This window comes from Psammomys obesus, unplaced genomic scaffold (assembly GCF_907164565.1).
Source record: "Psammomys obesus unplaced genomic scaffold, mPsaObe1.curated_primary_1811, whole genome shotgun sequence".
NCBI lineage: Eukaryota > Metazoa > Chordata > Mammalia > Rodentia > Muridae > Psammomys > Psammomys obesus.
In genome coordinates this window covers 9777864-9805290 of record NW_026596143.1, presented here as the reverse complement: position 1 = coordinate 9805290, position 27427 = coordinate 9777864, and the positions used below count along the sequence as shown (strand labels likewise).

Below are 27427 nucleotides of genomic sequence, written 5' to 3'. Positions count from 1 at the left end.
ACCAAAGAAGTTTCTTTTTGAAGCAGACAGAGGCTATTACAGAGATCCACAATCAGTAAATATGTAGAAATAAGTTGCTGTGGGGTCTCCAGAACCAGCTGGTATAACTGCAACACAGCATGGATACCAAAGGCTCAAATACTCTCACAGAGATGGAGAGACTGTAAGAGCCAGGAGAACAGGCTACCTTCTGGGAGATAGTTATCTTCTGGACTTGGCACGGATGCTCTCTGTGTGAAATCACAGCAATGTGGTTGCCTAAACAAGACTTAAACAGAAATAGGACCAGTAAACATGGCAATGTGGATGGGGGAAATTTTCCCAAAGCACTTGCCCCTGAAGAGCTGTAGAGTGCTGAGAGAGCAAAAATCAGTTTTCTCCAGGGATTGAGTCTGGGTAGGTTATCCAGTCCCAATTTGTCACTTGTATATGAAATTCTCAAAAATAAAAGTTAAATTAAGTTTTATAAAATTAAATAGTAAGAAAAAGAATAGCAACAAGAGCATTAAGGAAGTAGAGCATGAATACCATTGTAAGCAAGGAAAGATTAATTACTACTGCAAGTTACTCATTAGACACAGTACCAACCAGAGGGGAACAGAACTTTTGTGTACTAAAGATACTCATCAAGTAGAATTAGATACACAGACGAGAGTAATTCCAAGGTAATGACGTCACACAGAAGTCACCGCTGGAACTGAACGACAACAAAAAAGCTTTAAGGCAGAAGTGAGAGGAAAGCAGATCTACACAAAACATGCAAAAATCCCAGAAAAGATAAATGTGTGGCTAAGTACGAAAAGCATAAGTAATCAAAATGGTTTTTGAAAGATAAAACCTCACTACAGATCCCACAAATTTTTAAAGAAAATAATAATAATTTGGAATAACTTCATATAAAATTAGACAACACAGATAAAATGCTCAAATTCATAAAAATATGTAAACAACTTTACATTGCTAACTACCAATAAGTTAATTTAGCCAAGTTGCACAGTTCAGGCTGAAAACACAAGAACCAATTTTACATTTTATGGTTACTAGTACAATTTGAAATTAAGGTAAAATGTAGTCACACACATGCAAAAGATCACAACAAACTACTGTAAAATTTTGTGATAAATATGGAAGACTTAGAGGACATAAATCACTGAACACATACAACCTACTTAAAAATATGTCAAAGAAAACACAGAAAAGCCAAATAAACTAACAACAAGTAAAGAGTTTAAAGCAGTAATCACAAATCTACCAAAGGAAAGTTCAGAACCGATGGTTTCACTGACAAATTTTAGAAATCATTTTTAAATGAATTAATTCCAGGGTTTCAGAGATGGCTTGGCAGTTAAGAGCACTTGTTGCTCTTGCAGAGGACCGGGTTCAGTTCCTAACACTTACATGACAACGTACAACCATCCTTAATTTCAGCTCTAGTGTTCCCTTCTGACCTCCATAGCACCAAGCACACATGTGGCACACACACATGCGCACACAAAACACTCATACACAGGAGAAAATTTTAAAACCTATAAAAAGGAATCCATTCTAGTTTTTCATCAAACTATCTCCTCCTCTCCCAAGTTGGGGGACTGAAAAGGAAGAAACTGGACCAAAGTCAACTCTGTAAGAACAAGCTTAACCCTGATTCAAACAACAAACAATAACAATCAGAAAACTGCAGAACAATAACCCCAATGAACATAGATGCAAAAATTCTCAGTAAAACACAAAGCAAACCAAATCTAACACACACACACACACCATGCACTAAGATTATGTAGAGTATGTTCCAGAATACAAGCAGCATGCAATGTATGCAAATCAATAAAAGTAATAAAGATAATATATAACAGCAACAGAATGAAGCTGTTTGATCATTTTAATAAATGTAGAAATGGGTTTTTTATAATGTTCAACATACTCTCAGGATAAAATCAATAAGCTAGCTATTGCAAGAACATAACACAATAAAGGCTATGTATGAGAACCTCACAACCAACATCATATTTCATGGGAAAAAAACTGGAAAGCATTTCCTCTAAGGTATCTATTTTCATTACTTTTATCCAACACAGACTAGAAGTCTTAGTGAAAGCAACCAGGCAAGGATAAATGAAAGGACAACTGAGTGGGAAAGGAGGAATTATTCTTGTCTCCAGAATGACTGTATATGGAAGAGTCATGCCAACAGAACTCCCATTCAGCTACTGGGGAAATGAGGTACTGTATAAGACTGAATTCTTCTAACCATGTGTAAAAATCAACATGAAATAGGTCAGAAACCTAGGTGTAAGCCAACACTTTAAGTCATCCAAAGTTTGGGCATAAGACTCCAAAAGCACGGGAAACAAAAACAAAAATAGACAAAAGGGATAATGTCAAACTAAGAACTTCCTGTCCACCAAGGACTGCAATCAACCTAGTGTAAAAGCACAAAACTTCCTGGAGACAATCTTAAACAGTTTCTAATGGACTGGATTTTATCAACACTACAATCTTTTATGAGATTAAAAAATCAAAACCAGAAAGACTAGCCATAAATTGACAGATTTATGTAACAATATACTTATGTAACAATACACTTATCCAGAATACAATGCAATAGTAAGAAAAGTCTCAGTGAAATAAGGGACTAAAGGACAGGTCACACTGTTCATAGTTGACATTTAACACCATCAGTTGTGGCAACAATAGTATTAAAACAATCACCAATACACACAAAGGAGAAAGACTAAGACTGAAAAGGTTAACAAGTGCTCTTAACTACTGACAGTTTTCTTTAAATTGACTTAAAAACAAACAAAAAATTATTCTTCTCATTCTTTCCTATATTTTCAGAATAAAGATTAATGTACTGAATGGTGAATGGTCAAAACAGAATAATGCTAGTCCCACAAGTGTCTACAGCCTACCTCGGCACCCATTCCTCTGCATCTCAGGCATTTCTCCCCTTGGGAACAGTTGTAAGCTCTCCAGTTTCCAGTACTGTTTTTTTTTTTTTTCCTAACCTGAATTAATCATTAATTATTGATTCATGACATTCTCTCATTGTGTGACATGCATAGTCTACATTGTTTAATTAGGTAGTAAAGTTGTTGTGTCTTGTGTTTTAGTATTATATTGAGGTTTTGTTAACAGTTTTCTTGTAGCCCCACTGTTTACTTCTGGGAAATCTTAACAGCTACCACAAATTCAACCCATGCAGAATTCCATGACATCTTTAGCTAAGTCACATCCCAATCAAGTTATAGGGCTCTGTGTATTCAGCAGTCTGACCAGATATATCAAAATCATCATTATCAACCAAATTTACTTTCTTCCCAGAACTCAGAACTGTATCCACCATTCACCTACTTAACAATGAAACAATCACCTCTTCTCCCATCCCTCTTCTTTGTTCTCTATATCCAATGAAACAAGAATCCCCCTCTTCCATCCCTCTTCTTCATTCCCCATATCCAACTCAACCGGGTGAACTTGCTGCCATTTTAATTCTTCTACTCCTTATCCTCTCATCTAATCCAAGTTTCATGTCACACTTTGCTCATACAGCAACTTAACCAGTCTCTCTCTGTTGTTCTCTTCTCACCAGTAGTGAAATATTTGTGGTGCAGTCAAAATGAATCTTTTTATATAGATCAGGCTATACTCCACATCCATGCCCAAGCCCACCCATCTCTCTCTACTCCATATATTTTTTCCTTCAATGTATGCAAAAATAATTCTCTCTCTAAGTGCAAGTCTTGTTTTCTAATCTCAGTAAAACAATCAGAATCTTAGTGGGTCATCATTGGCCATAAATGGCTTGCCTCAGTTACTTATTTCTTCACCCATTCGTTGATGTATTTTGATATGAACCATAATAAATATTTATAAGCCCATGCCAAACAAAATTAAGAAGTCAAGTCTGGTGGTGCAGGCCTATAAGCCCAGCTACTCAAGAAGCTAAAGGCAGGAAAATCAAAGGGTCCAAACTAGCCTTGGCTATTAAGTGAGTTTAAGGTCAGCCTGGGTTATAGAGCAAAGGACATACTGGCCTCAGAGTGAGTTCAAGGCTAGTCTATATGACATAGTGAGATCCTGTTTTGCAATAAGAAAGTTTTGTTGTTGTTTTTGTTTGTTTGTTTGTTTTGTTTTGTTTTTGAGTGGTCTTAGCATGTATGTACTCAGTGGTAGAACACTTTCCTATTATATTCAAGGCTACAGGTTCAATTCCCAGGACTGCAAAATCACCATCATCTATAGTCATCTCACATCAAAACTTCTTGATTACCAGACCCAGGCAATCATCACCTTGAACCTTGTCTTTTTCACTCTTTTATCTTACTAATTAGTTTATCATATGTACATAATACACACATATATTTCCACAGTGATAATATATTTCTATAATATTTATACATGAAAATACATATTCCTAAAACCCTTGTTTACGGCATAATACTAGAGTCATACATTCCTAAAATAATTTTAGTTGTGGTCTACTTCATAATAATAAATTTATATTATATGTGCTTTCATTGGACTTGCTTTTCATTTGTCTTTATATGAAGATTTTAAGGACTTAAGATTGTTTCATATCACAGTCAGTCTTGTAGTTTGATTAATGCATTGTTTTCCATGTATGAAATCATAGTCCAGTTGCTGCTGGACTGAGTATTTGAGAGTACATCAGCTCTAAGAGTCACTAATTGGACTCATGATTCTGTAGAATGGAAAGTACAAGAACATTGTTCCCAAACCTGTCAGGAAAGCTTTGAGTCACATAGTTCCATGGAGGAAAATGGAAAGGGAGAGAACACAGAAGACAGGAAGTAAATGGAGACTAAACTTACCCTTTGACCAGAACAGCAATCCTGCAATTCCCACAATTATTGTGTTATTCTATTCATGACAGCAGAGGATTCCTGGTATAACTGTGGCTCAAAGGCCCACCTCCTTATAATGCTACAATGTCAATTTAATTTGATGTGAATTTTGTAGAAGACATACACCTGTATGAGGTGACCTTCATTCACATTGTATTAAGGGAAGACTTGGAGAGAGTCCCTGAAGATCTTGACTGCAGCCAAAAAGAAAGACATGAAGAAGCCCAACAAAACAAGTGACATGCATTGCTGATCCCTCTACATGAGAACAGCTCTGAGACTGACTGAGGTATGAGAATTCTTCAGCCAGGACTTCGATTATACATAGCCATCAAATCTTGTTGCCTACAAAGTTATACGCCATCTTTTCATATGACATTTTACATTCCAAACTGACTTATAAAGAAAGAGAGATGCCTTTCACCTGCTCAAACAAAGAACAGAGAACCATCTTTAGCTGATTTGCACAGTGCACATTTTAATGCAAAAATTTATATTACCTTTAAAAGATACCAAAGAAGTTAAAGGGTGACAAGATTCACCCTCAAAGACTCCAAAATGGATGCTGAGATGCTGCAACATATTTATTCCAGCATCTTGCTTGATTCAGCCTCACAGATGGACTCAATAGATGTTTCCTCAAAACTCTGCATTAAAAAAAAAACAAAAAAACAAAAAACCTTCTATATGGCTAGCTAGATCATCCAGCATTACAGATATTCCAACCAGGACTTCAGGAAAGCTGTGAACCTTCCCATCACACAGAGACTAGACAACAAATAACACAGCTAGCTCTCCTAGGACTTGGCCATTATCCCAATTTTCTTGGGGCTCCCAAAACATTACCACAAAACAGTAGAAAGCAATTTTAAGAGGATGACACCCTATTTCCTATATTTGGGGTGGGTGGTTTTGGGTCATTCAGTGGGTGATGGATGTTTGTCATCATTAAAAAGGGAGCATGTTGAAAGCTGTTAAGGGTCTTGTTGAGAGGAAACAAAATAAAGGAAGTTAGATTCAGGGATTTCTTTTTCTTTCTCTTTTTCTTTCCTCTAGCCTCCTTTCTCTCCTATCTAGCGGTAAAGGGAAGAGTGGAGGGAAAGGGATGAAAATGAAAAAGGGGGATATAGGAATAATATACGAATAATAGGGTAAAAGGGTAAATTATTGGATCTACTTTTAGACTAAAAGTAGAGCATTAACAAGCCAAATATTTTATATTTGGTATGGGATTTGTATATTGATATATATTTAGGATGATGTCTTGCTACAATATACTGTGTATATGTTTTTCAACTCTTGGATAAAGTATTGTACATATGCAACTCCATTACTAATGCAATATGAAGTTCTACTCCTTTTGAAAGCTGCTTTTACAAACTGTTTACAATAATTCAATAATACAAGTTAGCAGTCAGTCAATCAAACTCATGGTCATGTTAGATACTAGTTTAGTTAACTACGGAAATATGTTTTCTAGATTGAACAGATAGTAAACTAGAAACAAGCAATGTTTGGATATTCAGATATTCTATAGATAAACAGATGGTCTTCAAAAACCTCAGAGATCCACAGAATATAGCATTTAAAGTATTTTATTAATAAAAGGCTTTCTTTTTGACAGTGAGACATGTCTTCTCTTTGCAGCACTCCTATTCTACTTCAATGAAGATGATGGGCTTTAAAGAACCTCCATGTGGAGTTTGCTTCTCATGTGGCAAGCTAGCCACTGAGCACAAATTGCCCTTGCCTCAACTGCAGACAGCAAGCTGTTCAAAGTGAACAATCTGGACTCAGAGAAGTCGATTGCCAAATCTTGCCAAGAGAAGGTAGGTAAGTCCTTCATAATTCCTGCTTCACAGAAAAGTCTGTCACATACTAGGCCAGAAGGCTGAAGATAATGCCCCAGTGTTGCTGAGAAATATTTGGTGATCATCCAGGCAGCCAGCTGTCTCTGTCATTTCTATAGTTTTGGAAGCTGCTTGTTCTGCACTTCCTGTCTACTCAGGTAGTATTTTATTCTTCTCAGGCCTCTGAAAGGGTTGAAGACCAGATAGTTATAGTCTTGCATATGAGCTTAAGTTGTGAAGGATTAAGAAAGTGTTTTATGGCCTAAGGAGATGTTTTAAGATTGGCAGTTGCAAGTTGTGAAAGTTAAAGGATATAAAAGCTTGAATGGCAATAAGAAAATGATTTAGGTAACAGAACTTTGGACTCACCAAGATAGATGATGAAATACTTTCTCCAAGATTGCCAAATACAAATGGACTGGGTATTGTGAATGTAATTCTTACCTGATAGTTTTTATAATTGTTCTTATTATACATAGTTTATTGATGTTAGAGAAAAAGGTATTTCTTAGACTAAAAGGAGGAGATGCAGACATGGACTTCATTCACATTGTATGAAGGTGTGTCTCTGTATATTAGGTTGCTAATTGCTGACCTAGCAGTGAGATAAATGCTAATGGATTCTGGTATTGTCATTACTACTGAAGAATCTCCTATCTCAATGTTGTGTAAAACCTGTTCTCCATCATCTCTAATTGGTTTATAAAGAGTTTAACAGCCGACAGTGAGCAAGAGGATTAAGCGGGACTTGGTATCCCAATGGGGGATGGTCCCAGATAGACAGGGAGAAGGTCACCAGGCCATGAGGATAAAGATGGAGCAGAAGCAGCCAGGGCAAGACTAGAGGACAGGTAACTGGTCACATGGCTGGGAGGTAGCTAGGCTAGTATAGTGGGGTTAGACTATAGGAGAATCTGCTTAGCTATAGTGCTTTAAAGTTTACTAATAAATGTAACAGGTTTCTGTCTCATTATTTGGGAGCTAGAGAGGATGCAAAAAAAAAAAAACATTAATTCAACATGTACCACAGTTTATCAGCTTTCCTATGGATCACCAACCACACTGTATCCTGTTTTGTTTTCTTTTGTTTTGTTTTTTCTCTTACCAACAATACTAGTATGAACATTCCTAAATATGTGCCCTTCGTCTATATTCCAAGGTATAGGAAAGTGTAGTTTAGGAAGCAATCCCTAGTTGATTGCCAGAGCCCTTGTCTTCACACTCTCACCATACTCTATGCAATATTTGATGTTTCTAGTCATTTAGTCATTACCAGTTAAATGCTATAAAATAGTATTGGAATCACCCATCCACTAATTGCATTGGACAAGCTCACAGGTTAACTTTATCCTTCATGAAATGTCTTTTGGTGTTTCCCCCCCCCCCCATTTTCATAAAATTGCTTCTACTTTTTTCATTGGTTCATGAGAATCCTCTGTGTACTCCAATTCTAACTCTGTAATCTGTGTCTGTTATAAACCTTCAATCCACTGGCCTTTGTATCCTATCTGGACAGAATGCCTCTTCCTCCCCTTCTCACTTTACCTAATAAGCTTCTGTTCCTCCTCAGATCTTCACTCCGCTATCACTTCCTCAGAAAGATCCTTCTGGCTTCTTTAATTTGATCAAATCCAACTATTTTGTGTTTTCATGGGCCCAGGTGATTCTTCCCATTTCTCCAGTTCTAGTCTTTATGTGTGCATTTCTGGAATGCTTTGGGACATGCTTAAAGATGAAGAGGTATCTATATTTTGGTTACAGTTTATCTGCTACACCTGACTTTTTAATGGTGCCAGGGATAGAAGCAAGGGCCCCATGTACAGTAAGTACATGCTCCACCACTCAGCTGTACCCTACCCCAATAAGTAGTCTTAGATGAACAAATAAATGCTGCACTTTGCATGTGTGTTGTTTCACATCTGTTTAAACTGCAGTCTTGGCCAAGCACCTAGCCCTTCCCTTTTCTCTCTACATCATCCATTCCCTGCCTTGTTTTGCTCTCTTCACTTTCCTTTCTTAAAAATAACACTTGTGTTTTCTATCAGCAGTCCCAGATCCAACATAATAAGTTAGTGTCTATATGCTTTCTTGAGAAACTTTTAATATCAGGGGAGAAAGGGGGTAAAATAAAGAGAGCCAAGATCTAAAAGACATCCAAGAAGGTTAGTAGAAACAACCCAGTCCCTAGTTCACAGGGCAGCTAGGATTCTGTCTAATTAACATATGACAAGAAGACCACATGAGAGGTATTTGGTTCCATGTTCCAAATGTTGTTTGATTTTATGGGCCAAGACCCCATTTTGGAGGGATATGAGAAGTGGGCTCCAGAAAGGGAGGGGCAGACACAGGCACACCTGTTGCAGAGCTCTCTCATTAGCTGCAGAACCAGCCCTCACCACTACTTATTTGGAATGTCCTGGGCATGCCTCCAGTCATATCACTTGCTGCCTGGCATTGCAACCTGGTCCTCTAGACAGGTCTTGGGAGACCTCTCAGGGCCCTCTCTGACACCATTCCTTTTTGCCTTGATATCAGCACTGTATACTGCTGTAAACAGGTTTGTGGTCTTTCTACAGACATTGGTTCTTTCTCTCTCATTTGTGCCAAGAAGAAAAAAATAGTAGAAAAGATATTGTCAAATTCTATTTCTACCAGGACATCCCTCTGGGGGACAGCTGACCTGGGGTGGACAATCAGTAGAGAGGCTGACTTTCTCACTTCAACTGAAAGAGCTCATCTCAGGGTGTCTTTACCATCTCCCTCTCATTAGGTTGGCAAACATTTTGGCCATTTTGAAGTATTATTTCCCCCTTTAGGACAATGTACTCGAGTTTGGGTTCTCTCTGCTTTGTTTACCCAGTAATCATTTCGGCAAGAGGGATGCATGCACCTGTTCAACAGGCCCATTAGGCTCAGAATTGCTTTTCTCCTGAGCAGAGCACAGAAGACAACTAGCCTTGGCACTCAACACACATTGCAGCAGAAGAGAACATTGCAAAGAAGGCCAGGCAAGATACAACCTCAAGCTGTAACTAAGGTGGCTGAGAGTAAGAGAGGATGGAGCAGTGTCTGGAATGACTCTAGGGTTCCCAAGAGGAAGGGAACCAGCCCAAGGTAAAACTGCCAATCAGTTAGTTATAAGCTGGATGTAGGATCACAGAGAGCAGGTCTGTGTGGCCCCAAGCCACACTTGCCTCTATCTTGTTATATTAGGAAGCAGCTAAGAAAAGAGAAGGGTAGAAGCAGAGGAAGAGGATGAAACGGCATGTTCAGAGAGGTCTACATACCCTCTATGCTAAAGGCTCTCTTTACATCTTAGCACCAGGTGAAAGAAGCCAGCAGAAGGCCTCCAAAATGGGAGCATGGCAAACTCGGGCTCTTTTCACCAAGGCAATGCACTTCTGCACAGGATTTGTTCCTCCTTCTCATATCTCTTTCCATAAATCCAAAGAGTGTTTGGATTCTTGGAGAAAAGGGATAGACAAATAGCACCTTCTCCTCAGGCTTCCTCCACCACAGTGCTCATGTTGACAATGGAGAAGACACCCAGACAGGACCATCCAGTCTTTTGTTCCAAGCGTCAGAGTCACAGCCCAACACAGAAGCTGCTCCTGGGCCCTGGTGACTTACTTTGTCATCTGCTGCCTCTTGTGCAGGTGCGTGCATTTTAGCTGGAGGTGCCGGGCATGGCAATCGCTCTCCCTGTGCCCATACATTATCAGTGTTTTTAACATGTGGCTTTCCAAGCAGGTAATACATTTGCAGAGACAGTGATCTTTCATAGGGAGATTACAATGATTTGTGTTCCCTGTCTAAACTCCAGCATAAATTTCAGAGGCAGCGAGGCATTGGCTTGTGTCAAGAGCTGCTTTTGGAGACGTGGCAGGCTATCTCTGCAAAGCTCAGGCTCCAAGCCATTTGTCCTGGTTAGGAAACAGGACTTGAAAGTCTTTCTTGTGCCTCACTTTTATTTTCTTTCTTTGAAATTTCTTTGAAATTCTTCCAGCCGGTCACCTTTGTCATTGGATTCAGCCCTCAAGTTGTTTCCTGGGCTGGTCCTTAAGCGAAATAGTCAAGCAAACCAGCTGCCAGAATCCCTGGCCCCACGGAGATTCACAGCCTGTTCCCTCATCAGCAAATTGAAAATTGCAGCCTTTTCTTCTTGAGGCAAATGGGAAGATTAAACAAGGAAGCATAAATGAGAATTCCTCCCACACACCTAGAAAATTGTAGGTGAAACCCAAGCAATTGTCCCCAATTACATGCCTACCTCAGGCCTTGGTTGGACAGTGCCTTCATTATACCCCACCATTTCCAGATCACACTGAAATTCCCCAAAGTGTCTGTAAACGAGATGAGTAAGTCCGTCTGTCATGTGCATTAGTCTGCTAGGGCAGATGTAATAAAGCAACATCTGCTGAGAGGCCTAAACAATGGAGACTTATTTCCTTACAGTTCTGTAAGCTGGGGACTCCAGATCGCAGTGTAGGCAGGGCTGGTTTCTTCCGGGACTTCTCTCATCGGCTTGCAGATGGCCACTTTGTTCCTGTGACTTCACGTGACACTCTGCTCCGTTAACCCTCTGTATCTTCTTCATATTGGATTAAGGTTCACAGGGCAGCTCATTTTTTGACTCTGTCAAGCCTTTAGGGACTACATCACCAGGTAGTTGCATACTAAGGCACACATGATTTGGAAGGAATAGACAGGAAGGCAAATTTATCTATACCATCATGCAATAGTTGATGTATAACTTCAAGGGCATCTCAAAGTCAGAGTAACAGTGAGGGACTCCTTATCACCAAAATTACAGTGTAGTCTGTGTCATGACAGTGCGTTGTTTTAAGTCCTGTCTTGGTCATCATCTGCCACTCACCAACCATATAAGGGGTAAGAATACAGCCCATGTCTATAGTACAGAGTTATCCTGGGGATCTAGTTCCCTCATTCACTTTCTGCTAGATCTAGACCCCTATAGTTTGGCTCTCAGCTACCCCAGGGTAGTACTATAGACATAGGCTGGATAGACACCCTGCCTAACTACAGAAGGCTGTCGCAGCATGATTCAATACTATAGACATGAGCTGGATAGTCACTGCCTGAGTAACTGATATAGTTGAAGAGCTCTACTACCCTCAAACAGTAAGAAAAAAAAAAAAAAAAAGAAATCACTCACAACCAGCTGGGACTAACACAGCTAATCTAGATGACCACTGAATGTCCTTTGCTTTATTTTAATGGCATCTTTGTATCTATAGTTTTGCAAAACGCCCACCTCCCATCATGCATCTGGTACAAATGTATACCCAAAAGTCTTCATAAGACTAGAAAAGTTGAATAAACCCTCTTCTGGGAAAATCCCAACCCATTCCTGGAATTCCTCTCACAAAATTCCCCCTCCTTCTCTTTGCCTAATACAAGAAACAGCACCCTACTCCCACCTCCAATCAGCCCAGATTACCAAGATCCTACATCTCTCTCTTAAGGAGCCTATACCATTCTCACTCCATGATAAAACTTTCTTCCAATTCCGTACTTTGTCTCATCTCTGAATATTTTCTCTGACCTTGACAAGAACTCAACTCACCCCCCCCAAAGTCAATGAAATAATTCTTAATGATATTCTACTATACTCATTGATCAGTGCCTGGTCCAGTCCAATCACCATCACAGAGGCTTCATCCAGCAACTGAAGGGGGCAGATGCAGAGACCCACAGGCAAACCCAGAGGCAGAGCTCTGGAAACCCCACAGAAGAGGGGTTAAAGGGATTGTAGGAGTCTGAGTTGTCAGGGACACCATGAAAACATGGCCCACATAATCAACTAAGCAGGGCTCATAAGCGCTCACAAAAAACTGAAACAACAAACAGGGACACTGTGCCACTGTGCGCTAGGTCCTCTGCCTATCTGTTATAGTGTGTAGCTTGGTGTTCTTGTGGGACTCCTAACAGTGGGAGTGGGAGGTGTCTGCGACTCTTTTACCTGCTTTTGAGATCCTTTTCTTCATACTGGGTTGACTTGTCCAGCCAAGATATGAGGTTTTGTGCCTAGTCTTATTGGAAGTTGTTATTGTAAGTGTTTAGTTGATATCCCTAGGAGGCCTGCTCTTTTCTGAAGGGAGAGAAGGGAAGGAATGGGGGGAGGCTGGGAAGAGTGGAGGAAGGGGAACCTGCATTCAGGATTAATGTGAGAGAATAAATTAAGAAAAAAATAACTTAGAAATACAAGAAGAGGCCCCAAGGTTTCTCTATCTCTTCCAGCAAAAGTGTTGACTTAGAATGGTGTTTGCCAATTCTAAAGCACCATGCTGACAGAGGCAGATTGGCTCCCACAGCAGATGTGTAGAGAAAGCATGTTACATGTGGCTGTCCTCCTGCGTGGCCAGCTCTCTTTGCCTCCTTATGTTTGACACAGCAAATGTCACCCACCAAGTGGCCTCTGGAAGATAATGCTGATGACTTCAGAACTTTCCCCATGCTAAACGTAACTGAACGATTTCCCTGCCGCTTAGATTTTGTTTAACAGGAGACCCTCTGTACCCTCCCTGTCAGATGCAGACATTTGTGCTGGCTGCACATGCTCAGGAAAAAGATAACTTAGTTGGTGACCTCAATGGACTAAAAGGCCAACCATAAAAATTCAGAGCTAACAGAGATTTGCATCAAAGCTCCGGGAGAAATGGTACCAGTAAGCCACTGCAATTCTCCCCAACCCAACTCCAAGGACCACGGCCAATTGTGTGTTTCCAAGGAGAACATACACAGGTATATCTACATATAGCTAGCTAGACTTACATGATTGATCAGTAGAGAGCTAGGCAATATAAATGATAAATAGATATGGTAGATGGATGATAGACAGGTGACATAGAAGGACATGTGATAGATATGAAAGATGATTGAGAGAATGATATGATAAATAGATGATAGACAGACAGACAGACAGATAGAGCTCCATTCTGACACCACTTATCCACATATTTTCCAATGTGTTTTAGTCATCAGAGTGAGTAATTGTTCTGGATCCAGAAACTATTTAGTGGTTTTAAATAGTTTTAAATAGTTAATGGTTTTCCTCTGAGTCAAGTAGAAAACAACATAATGGAGTAGAAGAGCAAGTTCTGTGTCCAGTTCTGCAGTTATTTGACGATAACACTGGTCAAGCCTCTTTATCTTCTAAAGATACAATCTCACTATGTAACCCAGACTTTCCTTGAACTCACAGAATGGGGGGATTGCAGGTTTGTGTCACTACACCCAATGGCCAAACCCCTTAATGTCATATTTCCAGCTTCCCCAGAGAATGAGAAGTAGTCTGATGGGATTTTGAAAAGAATGGCTTAAATAAAGGTCAGGTAGACATCTAAATCACTTACTAAGTATGACCTTGAATTTATCTATCATCCTCTCTAGGGAGCTCTCACTGGGGCTATAAACAAAGATGATGATGCCCACTGACCTCTTAGGGTACTCCCCACATATATGCAGGCACTCATAGCCTTGCCTGGCATTGGTTTATCCTCTTGCAACGGAGCAGCCAGGAGGGATGGTTGGTTGCAACCAACGTCTTGGGATCTGTATACCAGATATGTCACTGCAACTACCACCAGCCCCAGCCACTCTCAATATGATAAAGTCCCATCTCCCTCATTTCTGTTCTCTCTCCTGTGGGACCAGGCAGAGCCTGCAAAGATGGATACTCAAGGGTCACTAATCACCTACCAGCTAGAGCTCCTGGGAAGCATAGAAGCGGGTTCTTTGACTGTGGCCAGGCAGCTGGTGCTTCCTCTAGGGCCAGCTTTGGCTAGCAACAGCAGCATCCCTTCCACAGCTAAGTACTTTCCCAGCTTAGCTTCTCAAGCCTCCAAGTCATGGAAGAAGGCCCAGCATCACTAAATGTGACTCTGTCTTCTTAATGTTCTCTGTGGGCACATCAGTCTTCAGTGAGGCTGGATGAGAGCCTAAAGTGGGGGACAGACACTGGAGAGAGGGAGTAGGGAAAGGAGAGTTGAATGGAAAAGAGTAGGTCCTGTGAATCCATCAGCCCCAAAGCACCAGCAGAGGGAGAAGATGTCACCTCCCTGGGGTTCAGCACCTAGGAAGGGTTCTGAACAGTTGATGAGTGAATAAATGACCACCCAAGACTCCAAGCCACTTCAAAGATTTGTCACAGTTGAACTCACTAGCTTCTTCTCTCGTTTTATTAAATTTCTCTGTGCCTCTGTTGGCCTGCCAAATCAGCGGAACAGCCATTCATCATGATTCTCTAGTAGCCTATCAGTACCTCCAAGGCAGAGACTGCTTAATGCTTAATTCCTAGTGCTTTGAAACTTACAGAGAAATGGCTTCGTAATTGTTTGCTAATTTGATTGAAGATAGAACACCCGCTAGTGCTCTGCCCCTGGTTTCAGACACCAAGGTTCCTTGGAACATTAAGATCAGGTCAAAGTCATCTTTTCATCACCTTCTATTGCAAGGGTTAGCTGCATGTCCCAGAGGGACAGATGCTTCAGAGCCTCCTGTGTTATGTTTGTTGTGTACTGGTCCAGGATTTGTTCTAGAGCATAGTTCACTCCAAAGGTCTTCTCAGGAGTTTAAGCACAGTAATGCTGCTACCGACGCTAGGGCTAGGAAAGACTCATTTTGCATGTAGGAAATATTTTAAGAGCAACCCCAATTAACACTGGAAAGCTTATAAAAGTAAGAAATAAACTCAGAGACTTTCCAGGTCTCCAAGTGAGCATTTTTGTATATTGTTACCACCTACACTCTGGTCTTTCAAAAAAGAGAAAAGGAAGGAAGGAAGGAAGGAAGGAAGGAAGGAAGGAAGGAAGGAAGGAAGGAAGGAAGGAAGGGAGAGAGAGAAAGAGAAAAAGAGAGAAAGAAAGAAAGAAAGAGAAAAAGAGAGAAAGAAAGAGAAAAAGAAAGAATGAGATAAAGAAAAAAAATACACAATTGGTCCCTACCACCTTTTCTATTTAAACACAAAGTTCAAAACAATTGCTATTTAGAGGCTGCTATCATTCATGAACCATCATGAATGTGAAAAATACGACTGAGCAAAGCTGTTCCTTATCTAATGACAGAAGCACACAGGCAACAGCAGAAGCTTGCCCCCCCCCCCCCACCCCCACCACCCCTCTTCCCCAAAATGCACCGAAAAGACCCCCCGGAAAATCCCCAAGAAAAAAAAAAAAAAAAAAAGATACTGCTTTAAGACAGCAAAGAATTCAACACCCAACCCATGAATTCCTGTTCCACCACACCCTTGCAGAAGGAAGCTTTGATCATTATCTGCTCTAAGAGGGAGGGGGTGGCAAGGAGGAAGGAAGGGAACTCTCAGTAAACAGTATTATTAACCCATAGGCTGGTGATAAATCAGGGCGGGAAGGTGACCTCAGCGGGCTGGAGTAATCCTGCATGTCGAGATGAATTTATGAGGCCAATTTTATTGGCCTGCGTGACCCAGGCTCCCTGGAGATGTCTCAGTAACAAATGCAATCCACTTCATTTATGAGCTGTGTGTAGTACCATCTATGGGGTGAGACACATCACCTAACTACCTCTCTAAAAGGGCACCCTGAGCGTGGCTCCCGGGAGCCTGAGTTGCCTGCCTAAGCAGGCAGTCCTGCCGAGGACTTCTCTTCTCCAACTGTCCTGCTCTCTCTTATCTCTGCTTTCTGAGCCAGAGCAACAAGATCCTTGGCCTCTCTGGGCTTGTTTCCTTCCTGTAAAAAGAGAACTTGGGGTTTCTTAGGTTTCTTAACAGGGCACTAGACAAGTTTGAAAGAAAATAGATCCTATTGGCTGCCAAGACTGGTGGGTGGTACTGATCCCAGCTACTGGCTGCCATGATTTCTATTCCATTACCAAACTGACCGGAACTGCTCCAGCTGTCTAAATGCTCTCACATGGTACCTACTGGCCAATGATGCTGAAGGTCCATCCCTGAGCACAGACATCCAGGTAAGTATAATGATCTGTTTCTTGTCTATTCACACAATAAGGGCAGAGAAGCCGACATTCTCATCAGTGGCAACCAGAGGGACCTGGAATTCAAACAGAGGAGGCATGAGGATCCGCTAAGGTCCTGGGCGAGGGGCCTGGCTCATACCTGGCCTTCACCTGCTCTCTGTTGGCTCCAAAAGCTGGGCGGAAGGCAGTTAAGTCTATTTGACTGTCCCTGTCATCATAAGGTTTACGGATGGTTAATTTATTCTTTATAGCACAGCCATTGATGGCTGTTAAATCACAAATGAGAGCCAATAAAGGGTGAATTGCAGCTGAAATTACACTGTTTATATGACAGCAGAGTGCCGGCTAAAAGATTCATATGCTGCTGATGAAGTATGTTATAAATTTTAATTACCATAGTTTGTACAAATGACATGTTTGAAATGCTATTGAGTAATGTGACCCTGATAATGAAACTATAAAATAAATCATTAACTTTCTGAATGAGCTTTTTTATTTCAGTGCTGCATAGGGTAAACTTTTCCGTTTATTCCAGATCAGTCTGTGCCCCCATCTTCTGCCTGGGGGCCTCACGAGCACCTCTCCACTCTTGCTGGGACAGAGAAGTTTTGGGAGCTTGCTGGGGAGCCTCTTGGCAGGACTGACACCCATCACGCAGCAGCCCAGGACAAGGTGGAAAGCAGCTGGAAATGAGCCTTCAATAGCCTGGTTAGGCTTCCCACCCACAGGGAAACTTCCCACCACAGGCAGACCCTCCTATGACCTACCTTTTAGCTACGGGGCACTGCATCTGGATCTGCCAGTAGCAGCACCTGTGGCAAAGGCCTAGAAGGTTCAAACTCTTGGTGAGTGCTGAACTGTTCAAGAGGGTCATAAGGAAACTGGTAATTTTTCCTGGCCCACAGTCCAATTATGAGTACAGAAGAGAACAGGCAAGCAGTTGTTGAGTAGCTTTTCCATTGTCAATACATCTTATGTCAAAATCCTGGCCCATGTATTTATTAATTTGCCTCTAGGAGCACTTCCAAGGCACAATGCCCCTTTGGGGTTTCGGTGGAGCTTTTTCTTTTCATTGTTGGAGTGGGAGATTCCTTGTTTTGAGATAGAGTTTCACTAAGTGGCTCAGGCTGGCCTCCAATTTATGATCGTCCTGCCTCAACCTCCCAGGTGCTCAAATCACAGGCATGAGCCACCATGTCCGACCAAATCTCCATGATTAAATAAATGTTACACGTAGAGCTTGAAGCTTCAGGGAAGGCCTAGAAAATGGAGCCATCAATTGTTATTTAGGGCAGTTCTCTACATCCAGAGCCACTGGCCAAAGCTCTTAAAGGACGAGGTGTCTCTCAGCCTTGAAGGACAGAAATCACACTGGTAAGTTGAGTCAAGACAAAGTTTAGCATATCAAGTAAACTGGAAAACCCTCCATGTGATAGAAAGAAACAGTGAGAGAAAACATGAAAGAAGAGACTTAAGTCGTTGTTTTAGTTAGGATTTCTATTGCTGTGAATAGACACCATGACCATGGCAGCTCTTCTAGAGGAAATTACTTAACTGGGGCTGGCCGACAAGGTTTAGTCCATTATCATCAGCATGGCAGGAAACATGGCAGTCATGATGCTGGGAAGTAGCTGAAAGTTGTACGTCTGAATCCACAGACAGCATGGGGGGGGGGGGAACTGGGCCTGGTTTGAGCTTCTGAAACTTCAAAGCCCACCCCCGTAACACACCTCCTCCCATAAGGCCATAGCTGCTAATCCTTGTCTCTAGTAACACAACTCTCTAATGACCAAGGACTGAGGTCTGTGATCCTGTGGGGCCCGTTCCGATATAAGCCACCACACTCCTGGATATGTGTAAATTCCAGAAAAAAAAAAAAAAAGTCAAAGTTTGGAAATGTCCCTAGAGATTTTTCCTCACGTCCAGCCTACCTATCTCATGACGCATCTAAATGGAGGGTGAGTCTGGGTGGTGGCAGAAGGGATTGTCACCTGCATAACCAGGCTAAACAAGGCGGGTGGGGGGGAGATGGGACTTTTCTATTTCCATGAATACAATACCCCAAGATAAGCTCTGGACAGGCTGTTCCACGTAGTTGATGATGAAAATGCAGTGAGCGTCCTCTGATTCTGAGAAAGGTCACTGGAGAAGGCTTGGATTGCTCAATTGATAAGGCTCCTGACCCTGAATATGAGAAAGGTCACCGGTTATCTACCTCCCCTGTACAGACAGGCTGCACAGTCTGCCAGGACTAATGGAAAAGATTGCTACTGCGTCTCCTCTTCACCGGGAGCAAACTGCCCTCTGGAGTGTGCTGCATGGGAAGGGTCAAACTCAAAGGGCACACTGTGGGTGGGTGGCAGCATCCGGACGTTTCCTCCAGGTACTCAACGCTGGATTTCTGCACTGGACAATGTGGCTGGATAAAAAACCCTGTTGTTTTCAGAGCCATCTTGTACCTCAGAGGTCTTCAGCCACCAGGTGACAGAAGGGAAGGGACAATGAATGCAGTCTTCCATACCATGGAGGAGCAAATGGGATTCCTCATGGATCATAGAGCATGCAGGTGGCTGGAGCAAGAGAGGCATCCGGGTACATTTTATAAACAAGCTGAGAAACCAGAGGTGTAACTGGGTATTTGGCTTTGCTAAGGAATTATTACTATGTTCTAAAGACCTGACAGTGGTCTTATAGTCTTTTCAAAAGTCTGTATTAAAACAGATGGAAAGATATGGTACCCATGGCTGATTCCAAAATAACCCAAGGTGAGGGTATTGGATAAAACAAATAAATCGGGAGTTGATATTTCTAAAGCTAGTAATGAGTACATGAGAAGAGGGGCAATAAACTATCCCTCTATATATCCTTTAACTATCCCTTAATAAACAAAATTTAAAAGTAAACATCTGGGTCACCAGGATCTATTTCTCAATACAGTCCATGCAATGCCCAGCTGCAGATAAGAGCTGTTCTCTATGTCCTAGAATATGCTTCTATCTAGTAATGTGTGGAGGGAGATGAACTTTCCCCCTCCCTGTGGTGTGAGAGAAAGAAATAGCATGGCTTCGGGGTACACATAACTGGAGACAACAGCTCCTGGGTCTGGAGCTAACTAGCCCAGATGCCTAGCACATGGACAGGCAAAAAGAGAGAATGCACCCAGCAGGACTCAGCCATATTGCATCTACTTGATGCAATATAATTAGGTCCCTACATCCCTTCCTCAACTGGAGACCCAAAAAGATAGCTTCAACCCACCTATCTGTAAGGATGTAGCAGTCAAGGTAAACTTGAAGAGGGCCTTGTGGGAGAGTCAAAAGGGAGAATAGGAGCACAGATGTTGGTCTCTGCAGCAGACTGTGCCTTAAAATGCTAATAAGAAGTCCCCAAAACAAAATAATTCATGTGCTCTAAATTGTGCATCACTCTGAGTCATTTGTGAACTCTCATGCTGTCCAGTACCATCTTATTTGAGGCATGAAAGGCCACTGTTTCCAGTGTATCCTCATTACATAAGCTGCCCAACATTTGGCAGTGAGAAAGAAACATTGCATTCATATCACTTTTATGAGAGCATTGTTATAATCATTCTATCTCATCATTAGTTATTGTTCTTAATTTTTTTTCTCAACTAACTTATCATAAGCACACATGTATAGAAAAAAAAGCACATTAAATGTGCAGTTTCAGGCATCCACTGGAAGGGTGGTGGTCTTAGAACCTATCCCTTTCCAACAATGAAGGATGACCCTATTCAAATCCCAGCTCTGCTTCGTATCAGCTCAGAAGTTCAGTCAAGTTTTTCCATCTCTTCTGCCTCGGGGTCCTCTACCACAGAAGAAGACTGTTCCGAAGATTCATCGAGTTAATATACGTAAGCAACTAAGAACAATACCAAGCGTTGTTTAAGTTACATGTAGTGCTGCCCTAGAACAGAGGCTCTCAACCTTTATAATGCTACAAAACTTCAATACAGTTTCTCACGTTGTGCTGACCCTCAACCACAAAATAATTTTCATTATTGCTACTTTATAACTGTAATTTTGCATATCTCAGTCTCTAAGATCTTTGGAAATCCGTGTTTTCTGATGGTCACAACCCGCAGCTTGAGAGCCGCTGCTCTATAACAGTGCATTCTCTTAAGTTGCTAATATTGCTATTGAAACCTTAGTATGTCATACCAGAATGAATTCTGACTTATCTGCAGATCCATCTTTCAGAAGCACGTAAGGTGACATTCCACCTGAAATCCTGTGACAAGCACAGTCCACTGAGGTACATGTCCGCTGTATATACTGCCACATCTGTTCACTAAGGTGTCCATACAAAGAGATGATCAGGCTGTGTTGCAGCCTAATCCAGAACCTCATGCTGGACCAAGAGTCTGAAATCTTACTGGTTCTACAGGGCAGAAGGTCCATGAGAGCTGAGGAGAACTCCCTGCTCTGTGAACATCCCTGGTTCCTTGACAATGGAGCAAAAGCAACTGAGATTGCCCGTAAGACCTTTACCTTCCTTGGTTTGGTCCCAGGGTGGGCAGTTCTTCCCACACCTCCCCTCGGAATTATCAGCCACCACAAAAACATTTCCAAGGCAATGGTGCAAGCTGCCCTACTTACCATTAAGAGAAAGGACCACATTATTGCTGTTATAAACCATTGATTAAGGTTTATAATAGCAATAATCCCCTCGAAATTCATTGTTACTGCAGTTAATGACCAGTTTATTAGAGCGTTAACCATCCTTGGCAATGGGCTGAGTCGTTTAATGTGGGTAACGACCAATTTCTCAAGGATTATTGCTTAAATAACAGTTCTTTGTGAGATGTGTGAGCCACCACAAGGTGCAGCTCTGGCTGCAAGCTTCTCCTCTGAAATAATTGTTAATTATTTCCTCAGAACCACACCACACAGAACCATACCTCACCAGTCCAAAGGATGAATTTCCTGTGATGTGCTTCATGGCTACCACCAATGCGTCAAAAAGTTGGACCCAACCTGAGTCTTATGTGGGGACTGTGCCCTTCCAAGAGAAAGCCAGAAATGGAGATAACCATCTGGATAGCTCAGACCTTCCAAACAAACCCAGTGCTGGGAGGCAGTGCCCAGTTACATTGCTTCTCCCTTTCCACTGGGATGTCTTACCAGAATGTTTTTCCTACTCACATTCTCCACTCACCCTCTTGTCATGAGGGGGAAAGCAGAGCCAACAAAGGGGCTTGGGGAAAGGCTGACGAATGGGAAGTGTGATAAAGCCGACGTCGTACAAGTCCACCTGCTCCACCTGGCCACCCAAGCCCTGGGAGACCTGGAATGGATGGTTTGTGAATCACGGATGCTATCCAGCAGCTCACGCGATGCTGAAGGGTGTCTGGCAGCCACCAGGCTTTGGAGTTTGCATTTGTGCTTGTTTCAGGCGGACAAACACAACTGGGGACGGCGTTCCATGTTTCATGGCTTGGCTTAGGCTCTGGGAAGCCGCAGCACTATTAAATGTAACGACAGAGCCGGGAACCTTACAATCATTACATACGCTCCTTGCTCTACCAACAAAAGCTAAGGGCTATCACACAGCTATTTTAAGAGGAGTTAGAATTAGATCTTTGTCTTCGCTTTCGATTACCAGCCTCCAGACCACCTTTTTAAACAGATCCAAGTCAGAAAACTTTTCCCAATAAATAGTGTACCAATCACAGCCTTATCAGGAAGCTAAGCGAGAGACAAGGCACCCCTTTCTAAGCACTTAAAGATTTCCCTGAAGAAGGGGAATCTGTGCCCCAGATTCCTGTCTAACTCAATGCAAGTATTTCATTGCATTAACCAATTTCTATCACTCTCCATTAGCATTAGCGTTTCAATAACTTTTATTTTTCTTACATGATCTGAAAGCTGCTGATATGATTATATTCTAATTGCATTATATTAACCAAAATAAACACTAATAGGGTGTGAACCCAACATAATGAGATAGGAAATTGCTATCTCAGGCCCGGTGTAGGCCAGAGCGAAGTCTGGTGATTCATCGACAAGCACATGTTAATGCCCTGATGCCCTTAGCACTGCGGCAACGTCCTGGTTTTTTATCATTTCCAATGATTAATTTAGCCCCCACATAGAATGTGAGCCTTTCTGAATCTAGGAGTCCTTCAACCTCTCTGGTTCAATTTAATAACAAGAATCACTATCTCAAGATAACAGCAGGGGAAAAGATTCCTCCCCACGGCTCAGTGAAACAAAGCTGAGGAAGCCATCCAGCCATGTTGCCATGGCCTAGAGAGACTCTCATTGACCCTTGACACCTGGGGTCTCTCACACCCCCATGAATCAGATGCAAGAACCCAACTGATGAGAAGGCTGGGCTCCTTTTCCCAACTTCTTCCTGACTGTCCTGCTCAGGCACCAAATCCGCCACAGTGAAAACAGACCTTTCTTCTATAGTTCTAATGCTTGCAAGCCCAAACAGGAACATTTCTTTAAGTCATCACCCCAAATCCACGATGGTGCGGAATAGAAAGACATTCTTATTAATCCGCAATAGCCAGGCATCTAACATACATATTTCCAATTGCTCTGTCGGTGGTTACCTACAACCATTAGGGAATTTCTTTTTTGTAATCACGCAAGATGCTTTCAGTCCTGACTCACACTTAGCTTCCTGTAGGTTCACTGTGGTAAGTAAAAGTAAACAAGTTAATGTACATAGTGTGTTTTAGAGTGTTCCTAACACATAGGAAGAGTTCCCCAAGTGTTAGCAGTTATCACTGTTGACTCTTAAGCAATACCTAATACTAAATGTGATGAAAATCTATAATTTTCTGTATATATTAATCAGAAAAGAAATAAGCACGGCCAGAAATAGAAATGAAAGCAATATAATTTAATATGTACAGTAACTTTCTAATCTAGCTGATAAGTTACAATTGTCCTTGACTTTAACCACAGCGGACACCCAAGAATTGGTTGTCATCAATCATGACATCATCACCAAGAATTGGTCTTTATACTCCTAGTAATGGGGGACACAGAGCTTAAACTGGCCATCCTCCGTAACCAGGTAAGGCCTGAGTGGAGGGATCGGGACACCAATCCAGACATAAAACCTGTGACCAGCAGGATGTGCTAACACCAGAGCCTAGCACCATCATCATCAAAGCGACCAGAGAGACTCATCCAGCAACTGATTGGAACAGAGGTAAAGTCCCGCAGCCAAATATTAGGTTGAGCTTGGGGAGTCCTGCGGAGGTGTGGGAGGAAGAACCAGAGAAGCGATAGGGGTCAAGGACCCCACAAGAACAGAACCAACTGACCAGGATTCAAGTGGGCCCACAGAGATCAGGGAGCCTATTTGGGTCTGACCCACGTCCTCTACATATATGTTATGGTTGTATAGCTCAGTGTCCTTGTGAGATTACCAACGGTGGGAAGAGGGACTGTCTCTGACTCCTTTGCCTGCCTTTGAGACCCTTTTCCTCCTACTAGGTTGCCTCTTGAAACAATGACATCATGGTATAGCCCTCGTCTTACTGTAGATCGTTATGTCATATATGGTTGATGTCCCCAGAAAGCCTGCTCTTTTTTGAGGAGAGGTGAAGTGGGGGAGATGAGGGAAAAATGAGGCGGGGGAAGAGAACGAGGGAACTGCAGTTGGGATGTAATATATGAAAAAAGAATAAATTTAAAAATACAAAAAAAAGAAAGAAAATTGTGTTGCACCACACGAATTTTTTTTAAAATGCTTCCTTAAATATTCTGAATATGTGTTAAAGAAAAAAAAAAAAAAAAAAAAAGAATTGGACTTTAGTCCATGATCATACTTTTCTCCATCAAGCCTTCCAAAACCTACCATGGTTTTCCTGATTCTTTTCCTTTTTCTGCTTTGAACTCAGTTTCTTCTAACAACAATCCTGGGGCATCTTCAGCAGGCCGGGAATTGTGCTAAGTGCTTGGAAGTCAAAGAAGAGCAGAGCTTTTCTGCCTTGCAGACAGATCAAGGAAGGCAGGGATTATGCCCCTAAATCGTGATGTAATGATGTAACAACAAGGAAGAGAAGATGCAACAGCACAGGCCCTGTGTTGATGCAGTGCGCACAAGAACGGTTGTTTCTGCCTAGTGAGGGGGGGATACATCAGCATGGAGGTGACATTTGAACTGGATGTAGAGCTATTTTACCTATGTGTCGGTCAGGTACTTGTTTAAGGATAGGAGGGGAAAGGAAGAGAGGAAGGCGAAAAGAAAGGGAGAGAAGAGAAAGAATGGTTTGTGTTTGATAGACTAACTCAAGATTTTGCTTTAAGTATCAGAGAGGTCACACTAAAAAGTTTTCAGAGCCTGTTAAAGGGTAAAGGTCAACCCTTGGATCTAGAAGGTGTTATGCTGTCATTGGTTCTTCAACTATTGAGATGAGATGTTACAGGGGAGAGACAGAAAGAATAAAGCCAGCGAAAAGGGTGTGTAAAAATGCAGAGAATGTTAAGGCTTTGGAAAGCATGTAGCTACTGCTCCTTCCTATGAAATCCCAGAAAGACCAGCCCAGCCCTTGTTAGTGGCACCTAAGGCTTGGCTGTCACCGTAAGAGCGGGAGTCGCAGGGTTGGGGGATGAGGAGGATTCATTCCTTAGGTGTTTTGTTCTGCGCACAGAACATTACCACTTCTGGTACCGGTGTGCTTCTTAACTTAAAACAAAAATCATTTCTGTGTTTTTATCGTCATTATAGCTACGTTGGCCCCTAAGCCTCCCTGGCTTACAGCGTCAGTTTGTAACTGACAATGGTACTGCCCACCTTTCGCTTCCACAAGGAGACAATCATGTTGCAGTGACCCGTGCCAGGAGGGACTCTGAGTAGGGCACAGAGGCCTTCTCAGGTGCTCAGAGTTCTTCTGAGTTCTAGCAGTCCTCGGGTTAACGTAGGTGGGGGGTGAGAGGTCACAGCTAAATTCCCATCCAGCAGGTTTGACAGGTACATAGTATGTAGCAAGACTAAAAGCCCCAATTCCACTCCTTAATTAAAAACATTTTTCATTGCAAACCTATAAAAGGCAGATGTGCGGCATTCCCCCAACCACAGATCGCTGCTCTATATTGAGTTCTGCAGCTCCAATTCTTCTTTCCCAGGGCTTGGAAATATAAGGCCATCAACGCGCAGCATAGCGGTGCTCTTTCCTCCACCTCCTCACCCCCTCCGCTTCCCCTTTCGCTGAGAAACACTCATTTCCATCTTTGCAGGGGTTATGTGTTTAAGCCTCCTGTGACACCTCATTGCTGAAATGGAGTGGGACGCAGGCAGCCGTCTTCCCAGATAGACAGGAGGCAGCGCTGATGGTTCATTGTTCTCAAATGCCTTTTAACCTGCATTGTAGAAAAATAACAAAAAGCAGCTTAGGCAGCGGTAGTCCTGGCTTAATCAGCCTCTCTGACTGTGGATGAGTCAGGTCCTCTACTCTGGCACCCATAAGGCAATCCTGGCTTATGGTGTTTGCCTGCCTTCCCGACCCCTTAGCTTATCAAATCTCTGCAATTACCACACTCTTTTTGGCTTTATGGTTCAGAAAGTTGCAAATTAAGTCCACCGGGTAGCCCATGCCTAAAATCCTAGTACTCGAGAGACTAAGGCAGCAGGATCAGAGTTTTGAGGCTAACCTGGGTTGTATAATAAAACCTCATATTTAATTTTTTTTAAAGAGCTCTATATATAACTCATGAATAAGAATGTTTATAGAAAGAAAAGTGAAATAAACAAAGAGGGGGAAGGAAGGAAGGAAAGTAGGAAAGAAAGAAGTTGCAAATTAAATTTAAAATGTGCTGCCTGTGTTTACTGGTTGTTATAGTTTGGGTCTTGCATGTCTCCCCTAACTGCCCATGCGAAAAAATAAGTGGTTCTCAGCCTAGAGAGCTATTGGAAGGAGTGGAATTTTCAACAGATGAGTCTAGGTAGAGGAAGTGAGATTGCTGAGAGCATTGGCATGAAGGGGGATGTGGTACCTTCTTTCTCTCCTTGTTGATTAGGGGGAGACAAGAAGCTTACTCTGCAGTACACTCCTGCCATGAAGAGCTTCGTCTCAGCAGAACTGAAGGAACGGGACCTGCCAATTATGGACTGAGGTCTCCAAAACTGTGAGCCAAGATCAATTGTTTTTCTCTTCTTAACTTGATTACCCCAGGTGACAAACACCCTACTAAAGCAGCTATGCAGAGAAAGAGAGGAGCCTCACTGTTGGTCAGCTGTCTTCATAAAGGTCCTCAAGCCTTACTGGCTTGACGCCTTCCAAAGACAGCCTCTGCTTCTCAACAAAGGACACACCAAGCCATCCATCATCTCTTTCTCCACTGGGTGCAGCCAATGCCCTCAACTCAAGCAAACCTTCAAGGTTGTTAATACGTGGGTTTGAGGTTTTCCATGCTGTAGTTTGGGGTTCTCAGTTGCTTTATAGACTGTCTCTTTCTGGGTTTCAACCAAATGTTGTTATTAAATGTTTACAAAGAAAAAAAAAGTGTGGGTTTTGTGAGTAATATCTAATACAATCAATAAACTTGAAAGAAAAGGGAGCTCAGAGCACCCACAAGACACTTTTAAGATTTAATTGTTCCACAGAATTTTAAGCAAGTAGTAGAAAGAAAGTAAAATTCATGAAACCAAATATTTTGCTCCAGGTTACTAATTCATCTCACTTGCCAGCTCCCAGGGGCTAGTGCCAGCGCAATGGAGCTGGGGACTTTCCAGTGCAGACAAGGATTG

At 42.1% G+C, this 27427-nt stretch overlaps 1 long non-coding RNA gene across 1 annotated transcript in view; it reads right to left on the bottom strand.

Annotated features, from left to right (window-relative positions):
* Positions 1-24460: 24460 nt before the first annotated feature.
* The window catches only part of LOC129666363 (uncharacterized), a 137607-nt gene continuing 134640 nt past the window's right edge, over positions 24461-27427 (bottom strand). The window contains exon 5 of the long non-coding RNA XR_008718564.1: positions 24461-26040. This is a non-coding gene — a long non-coding RNA (uncharacterized LOC129666363). The remainder of the gene's footprint in view (positions 26041-27427) is intronic.